The sequence below is a fragment of the Carcharhinus amblyrhynchos genome, chromosome 2, assembly GCF_965287045.1.
Source record: "Carcharhinus amblyrhynchos chromosome 2, sCarAmb.v2.hapA, whole genome shotgun sequence".
NCBI classification, from domain to species: Eukaryota; Metazoa; Chordata; class Chondrichthyes; order Carcharhiniformes; family Carcharhinidae; genus Carcharhinus; species Carcharhinus amblyrhynchos.
This window is the reverse complement of record NC_137325.1, coordinates 42,795,024-42,802,994: the sequence shown is the minus strand read 5'-3', so window position 1 is coordinate 42,802,994 and position 7,971 is coordinate 42,795,024. Positions and strand designations below refer to the sequence as shown.

The 7,971-nt window shown below is 46.6% G+C and overlaps 1 non-coding gene across 1 annotated transcript; it reads left to right on the top strand.

The window, feature by feature from the left end:
• Positions 1-4,212: 4,212 nt before the first annotated feature.
• On the top strand, positions 4,213-4,319 carry LOC145362109 (U6 spliceosomal RNA). Its single transcript, XR_013889940.1, has one exon. It is a non-coding gene; the product is annotated as a U6 spliceosomal RNA (small nuclear RNA).
• The last annotated feature ends 3,652 nt before the right edge of the window (positions 4,320-7,971 follow it).

The following is a 7,971-nucleotide window of genomic DNA, read 5'->3' as shown; positions in this document are numbered from 1 at the left end:
GTCTTTTTTGCTGACAATTTACAAGGCTGATGTCAGTTTGAATTGGTCTGAGTCCAAGTTCCCTTGGACTACATCCAGTGATGCAGTATTATTGTAACCCTCTGAGGGAGTTGTATGTCCCTTTTACAAAATTATAGACTAAAGCTATCAACAACATCATGCTGAAAAATAATAAAGCTGCACTCCAGGGTTTTATTAATTCTTTTTTGTTTAAAGGTATATTATCCACTTTGTTGATCCTAATGGCTCAGTTATGAGTATCAAAACCGGATCACAAAGTTCCTATTTTTCTTTCATTTCAACTGCCTAAAAAGGCTTTAGAAATTTCAGAAATCTACTTCATAGATTTTTTTCTAGAGAGCATTGAATGTCTGTGATATATTAAAGTGAGTCATGTTGGTTAAATTGACTTAGCTCAGAATATCTGAATAAATTGGAAGAGGTATTTTTTCAGGGTGCCATTTGTGGTTCCCACTTTTTGTAACAAATAAAAGATGAAGCTAGGTAATACTGCTGTTTAAAGAATGATGGGAACAAAGAATTACGAGTTTTGGGAGATGAACTCAGAACTTACTTGAATTATCTTCCAGGCTTAAAACAGGTATTAAAACAAAATATTGAAATGCGACACAAGAGCAAATTACTGTGGATTCTGAATTAACAACAGAAAATGCTGATGTACAAGTTGCTGCCAAACCATTTTAAGCATTTTCTGCTTAAATTGATGTGCAAGTTTGCCCCACACACTGCACCTAATGTATATTGAATGCCATATTCAGCTGATCCTTAGCAGCCACCTGAAAAATGCAGACATCATTAAAATATGTTAATAAGGTTTCTAGACCTGAATCAATTCCTTTCGAGAAATTTGATTACAGCTTTGTCTGATTTATCCCTTCTTATAACCACCCAGTATTTCATGGTAATACTGAAAGCAGTCAGGAAGCAGGTGGCAGAAGCGTTACTTAAAGGGATTCATACTTTCACTAAGGTAAGTCATTTTAGGCTGCTTAATTCAATGATTAGGCCAAGCTGTTTTGGCTGGTATTTAGCTGTTAAAAATTTTAGGAGAGTGAGTTTTTGGTGATGTTGAACTCATTCACTGTATTGGCTTTATCAGAATTGTTGAACAAGGGATAAAGGCTTGCAGAGACCATGGAAAGACAGCAGGCCTTTCATTATCTGAGTCTTCCAAAGTCCTCACAGAGGAGATGTGTACAGTGACATTTCTAGAGAACTGGAGGTCAACACAAGGGCATGAACTGCACTGTTGATGACAGTGACTCTTGAGTGACTTAATACCTTCATGCCAACTATTCATAGAATCATAGACGCTTACAGCATGGAAACAGGCCCTTTGGCCCAACTTGTCCATGCTGCCCTTTTTTTTGAAATGCCTAAGCTAATCCCAATTGCCCACATTTGGCAGATATCCCTCTATACCCATCGTATCCATGTAACTATCTAAATGCTTTTTAAAAGATAAAATTGTATCTGCCTCTACTACTACCTCTGGCAGCTTGTTCCAGACACTCACCACCCTCTCTGTGAAAAAATTGCTCCTCTGGACACTTTAGTATCCCCTCTCTCACCCTTAGACCTATGCCCTCTAGTTTTAGACTCCCCTACCTTGGGGAAAAGTTATTGAATATCTAGCTGATCTGTGCCCCTCATTATGTTATAGACCTCTACAAGATCACCCTGCAACCTCCTACGCTCCAGAGAAAAAAGTCTCAGTCTATTCAGCCTCTCCTCATAACTCAACCTATCAACTCCCGGTGGCATCCTAGTAAATCTTTTCTGCACTCTTTCTAGTTTAATAATATCCTTTCTATAATAGGGTGACCAGAATTGCAGACAGTATTCCAAGTGTGGCCTTACCAATGTTTTGTCCAACTTTAACAAGACGTCCCAACTCCTGTATTCAATGTTCTGACCGATGAAACCAAGCATGCCAAATGCCTTCTTCACCACTCTGTCCACCTCTGACTCCATTTGCATGAACATGCATCCCTAGATCTCCTTCTTTTCTAACTCTTCCCAACACCCTACCATTAACTGGGCATGTCCTGCCCTAGTTCAATCTACCCAAATGCATCACCTCGCATTTGTCTATTCCTGCTATCAAACTGCAATGGATGACTTTAGAAATATCAATCACTTTCCTGTACATGCAGTGATCAGCCAGGTGAGGGGTAAGTGGCTAAGGGGGTGAGGTGATTAGTGGGTCAGGTGGTAGGCATTTGATAAGGTGCAACATCAGAGTTACTACACCAAGTAAAAGCACATGGTGTATAGGGAAACACAGGGGTTTTCAAACTGGGGTTTGCAAAACCCAGGGGTTTGCAGGAAGGAAGGAACATTTGAAAAGGTTAAAAGTGCTGCGGAGCTGCTTGTCCAATCACAGCCTCCTGCAGAACCCAGTCTCTGATTGGATGAGCATGGACTGCACTACGCAAAATACCAATGATTTCCTATTGATTTGTTTTGATTTATTATTGTCACATGTATTAACATACAATGAAAAGTATTGTTTTTTGCGCGCTATATAGACAAAACGTACCATTCATAGAGAAGGAAATGAGAGAGTGCAGAACGTAATGTTACAGTCTTAGCTAGGATGCAGAGAAAGATCAATTTAATGCAAGGCGAGTCCATTCAAAAGTCTGACAGCAGCCGGAAAGAAGCTGTTTTTGAATTCGTTGGTATATGACCTCAGACTTTTGTATCTTTTTCCCAAAGGAAGAAGGTGGAAGAGAGAATGTCTGGGCTGTGTGGGGTCCTTAATTATGCTGGCTGCTTTGCCGAGGCAGCAGGAAGTGTAGCCAGAGTCAATGGATGGGAGGCTGCCAAGCAGGAAGAAAGAACACTAGCATTTTCTCTATTGCTGGATTGTATCAGAACTTGTAACATTCCAAGCAATTCCTACAAGTTGGTGTACCGGGACTTCCAAAAGATTTGGCAACAGATCTTGTGAGTTACATCTGGTCTCTGATTATCCAGAGATTGGAATATCTGACTGCAGTCATTGTAGACTAGACACACATAACTTGTGATCCATGTGCTGATGTAGTGATATTGTCCCTGGATCAGTGACCCAGGGTAATGCTCTAGGAATCTGGGTTGGAATCTTGCCATGGCAGATGGTGAAATTGAAATCAATAAAAAAATCTGGAAATTAAAAGTCGAATGAAACCATTGTTGTAAAAACCCGTGTGGTTCATTAATGTCCTTTAGGGAAGGAAATCTGCCGTCCTTACCTGGTCTGGCCTAACCGTGACTCCAGATCCACAGCAACGTGGTTGACCCTTAACTGTCCTTGAAATTGTCTAACTAGCAAGCCACTCAGTACAAGGGCAATTAGGGATGGGAAATGAATGTCGGCCGAATCAGCCACACCCACATCCCATTCATTTTTAAAAATTAGAAATCATTGGTCTAAATCTTCGATGAACAAGAATCACTATTAGATAGCCACTTGCTTCTTGATTTTCTATGCCACATCAGAGCTCCATAGTTCTGGTCAGGACTTCTGATCCCTCCTCCTTCAGGAATCTTCAATCCAACTGCTTCCTTCTAGTGCTGGATCATTGATGGGAGATAAGCAACGCTCCTTTTTATGGCACTAGCTGCTGTATTTTGTTATGTGTTCACAAACACACTGAAAAGCTGCGACTTTCAAAAAGTCTTTCAGTGTTAGCATGTGAGTGTCACAATAAATAGATTACTGGATTTGTGCATGTGTAGGTGGGTAATGGGTAAGGTAGATGAAGTAAGTGGGTAAGAAGGCAGATGATATGTGGGTCAGGTGGTAGGCATTTGATAAGGTGCAACATCAGAGTTACTACACAAAAGTAAAAGCACATGGTGAATGGGGAAACACAGAGGTTTCCAAACTGGGGTTTGCGGAACCGAAGGGATTTGCGGCAAAGCAGGCACATTTGAAAAGGTTAAAAGTGCTGCGGAGCTGCTTGTCCAATCAGAGCCTTCTGGAGAACCCAGCCTCTGATTGGATGACCATGGACAGCAGGGTGCTGGGAAGAGAGGTCCGCAACTCAGAACAGAACTCGGAGCATGGGGGGGGTTAGTGGAGTGGGCCTAGGGAGGGATGTGGGATGGGAGCATATTGGGTCTTAGAGTGATGTAGATGTGATGACTTCAGCCAGGCTAATGAGGTTGGCCTGCTGGAGTATGAGCTACCAGATGGGTCTTGTGCTCACTTCGGCAACACATATATTAAAATTGGAATGACACAGAGAAGATTAACATGACCCCTGCACAAGGATGACATGCAAATTTTTGAAGCGTTCCATAAAAACAAAACCTGATGAGTCTTAATTGATGCTTAAATAAGGAAGTTTAAATAAGGGATCAGGAATTGGCTAGCTGATAGAAGACAGAGGGTGGTGGTTGATAGGAAATATTCAACCTGGAGTTCAGTTACTAGTGGTGTACCGCAGGGATCTGCTTTGGGGCCACTGCTGTTTGTCATTTTTATAAATGACCTAGATGAGGGTGTAGAAGGATGGGTTAGTAAATTTGCAAATGACACTAAAGTCGGAGGAGTTGTAGACAGTGAGGATGGAAGTTACAGTTTGCAGAGGGACATAGATAAGCTGCAGAGCTGGGCTGAGAGGTGGTAATTGGAGTTTAATACGGAAAAGTGATTCACTTTGGAAAGAGTAACAGGAGTACAGAATATAGGGCTAATGTAAAGACTCTTGGTAGTGTCGACGAGCAGAGAGATCTGGGTGTACAGGTGCATAGCTCCCTGAAAGTTGGCACCCAGGTTGATAAGGTTGTTAAGAAGGCATACAGTGTGTTAGCTTTTATTGGTAGAGGGATTGAATTTCGGAGCTGTGAGATCGTGTTGCAACTGTACAAAACTCTGGTGCGGCCGCACTTGGAGTATTGCGTACAGTTCTGGTCGCCGCATTATAAGAAAGATGTGGAGGCATTGGAAAGGGTGCAGAGGAGGTTTACCAGGATGTTGCCTGGTATGGTGGGAAGGTCTTATGAAGAAAGGCTGAGGGACTTAAGGTTGTTTTCGTTAGAGAGAAGAAGGTTAAGAGGTGACCTAATTGAGGCATACAAGATTATCAGAGGATTAGATAGGGTGGACAGTGAGAGCCTTTTTCCTCGGATGGTGATGGCTAACACGAGGGGACATAGCTTTAAATTGAGGGGGGATAATTATAGGATGGATGTCAGAGGTAGGTTCTTTACTCAGAGGGTAGTAAGGGCCTGGAATGCCCTGCCTGCAGCAGTTGTGGACTCGCTAACTTTAAGGGTGTTCAAATGGTCAGTGGATAGGCATATGGATAATATTGGAATAGTTTAGGTTAGAGGGTCATTAGATTGGTTCCATTGGTTGGTGCAACATCGAGGGCCGAAAGGCCTGTACTGCACTGTAATGTTCTATGTTCTATGGTGGGAGAGGAGTACAGCAGGGCTGACCCTTGTTCGGCCAACTGTATTCTATATGTGTGGAGCCATTCCTGTGCCACTTACGGAGGAGTTTGTCGGGTTTGGCTCTGCGTGGCCCAGGCACAGGGGTGGTCCTGTCAGCCTACGCCGATGACGTGCTCCTCATGTTCACAGACCCGGCTGACCTGCAGAGGATGTGAGAATGCCAGGCGGCGTCCTCCGCTGCTTGTAGGAATAATGGTAGGAAGGACTATTACTTACGTGGCGAAAAACTGCAGCAGGCGACGGTGCAGAGGGACCTCGGGGTCCTTGTGCATGAGTCGCAAAAACCCAGCTTGCAGGTGCAGCAGGTGGTCAGGAAGGCAAATGGGATGCTGGCCTTCATAGCGAGGGGGATTGAATATAAAAGTAGGGAGGTCTTGCTGCAGCTGTATAGGGCATTGGTGAGGCCGCAGCTGGAGTACTGTGTGCAGTTTTGGTCGCCGCACTTATGCAAGGATATTTTGGCCTTGGAGGGAGTGCAGAAGAGGTTTACTAGGCTGATACTGGAGTTGAGGGGGTTGAGCTATGAGGAGAGGCTGAATAAACTAGGCTAGTACTCGTTAGAGTTTAGAAGAATAAGGGGAGATCTCATTGAGACATATAAGATGATGAATGGGATGGATAGGATAGAGGTGGAGAGACTCTTCCCACTCAGAAAGGACAGTAGGACTAGGGGGCACAGCCTCAAGATAAAGGGGTGGCGGTTTAGAACGGAGTTGAGGAGGAACTTCTTCACTCAAAGGGTGGTGAATCTCTGGAATTCTCTGCCCGTTGAAGTGGTGGAGGCTGCCTCGCTAAATATTTTTAAGACGTGGATAGATAGGTTTTTGATAGGCAAGGGGATTAAGGGTTATGGGGAGAGGGCGGGAAAGTGGAACTGAGCCACGACAGATCAGCCATGATCTTATTGAATGGCGGGGCAGGCTCGAAGGGCTAGATGGCCTACTCCTGCTCCTATTTCTTATGTTCTTATGTTCTTATGATCAGCTGGGCCAAGTGTTCCGGACTCCTGGTCGGTTCTTGGGAGATGGACTCTCTTCTGGAGGAGCTCAGGCCTTTCACCTGGAGCAGGACCGACCTCTTCTACCTGGGGGTCCATCTCTGCCCAGCCGAGGAATCCTGGCCAGAAAACTGGCGGGAGTTGGAGGCCAAAGTCTCCGCTTGCCTGAATCGCTACACAGGACCGCTCCGAATGCTGTCCTACAGGACGCGAGTTCTCATCATAAACCAGCTGCTCACCTCCATGTTGTGGTACCGGTTGGTCACTTTGACTTCTTCCTCTGGCTTTGTCACCAATATCCAGAAAACCCTCTTGCTGTTCTTCTGGGATAACCGACTGCACTGGGTCCCTGCCGAGGTTCTACATCTTCTGCTTGGGAAGGGCAGTCAAGGTCTCATGTGCCTCTGCACACAGGTGTTAACCTTCCACCTACAGATCCTGCAGAGATACCTTTATGTCGAGCCTCCTCCGCGATGGTGTGCTCTGCCCGTTGAAGTGGTGGAGGCTACCTCACTGAATATATTTAAGTCACGGGTAGATAGGTTTCTGATAGACAAGGGAATTAAGGGTTATGGGGAGAAAGCCGGAAAGTGGAACTGATCCACTTCAGATCAGCCATGACCTTATTGAATGGCGGGGCAGGCTCGAAGGGCTAGATGGCCTACTCCTGCTCCTATTTCTTATGTTCTCATGTTCTTATGGTGACATATTTCTTCTGCCAGTTGCACAGCTTGAATTACAATGTGCAGCTCCTATATATCAATCTGGGGTGTATTCCAATCTCCTTGTGGACATTGCCCATCTTTTACCAAGACCTCCTCACTGTCTAGAACGCAGTCGCCTTGTGACGCAGCTCTCTCCTGTCAGGAGTTGCGGTCTAGTGCGAGAGCCGCTGCTCAGGAATCCTCTCCAGCCTTACAACTTCAGGTGGCTGGCGGAGAGGAGGGCCGTGGACTCTGGGGTGACCAGGATTGGGGATGTGCTGGATGGCAGAGGAGCAGGCTGGATGAGCCCCCATGTCCTGGCTGAGCGTGTGGGGGTGGCCGTCTGGAGGGGGGGTGAAGGGGGGAGGAGGGGGGAGGGGGGTGGGGGGGAGAGGGTGGAGGTGGGGAGGAGGGGGGTGGAGGGTGGGGGGGAGGCAGGTGTGGGGAGAGATGGTGGGGGAGGGGGGAAGAGGGAGGGGGAAGGGGAAGGAGGAAGGGGAGGGGGGAGGGGGAGAGATGGTGGGGGTGGGAGGGAGGGAGGGAGGGAGGGATGGGGGGAGGAGGGGGAGAGATGTTGGGGGTGGGGTGGGTTGGGATGGAGTGGGGTGGGGCTGGCGGGGAGGGAAAGAGATGGTGAGGGTGGGGGAGAGGGGGAGATGGTGGGGGAGAAATGGCGAGGGGAGGGGGAGAGATGGTGGGGGTGGGGTTGGGTGGGAGAGATGGTGGGAGTGGGGGGTGGGGGGAGGGGCGAGGGGGAGAGATAGTGGGGGTGGGGTGGGGTGGGGAGGGGGGAGGGGG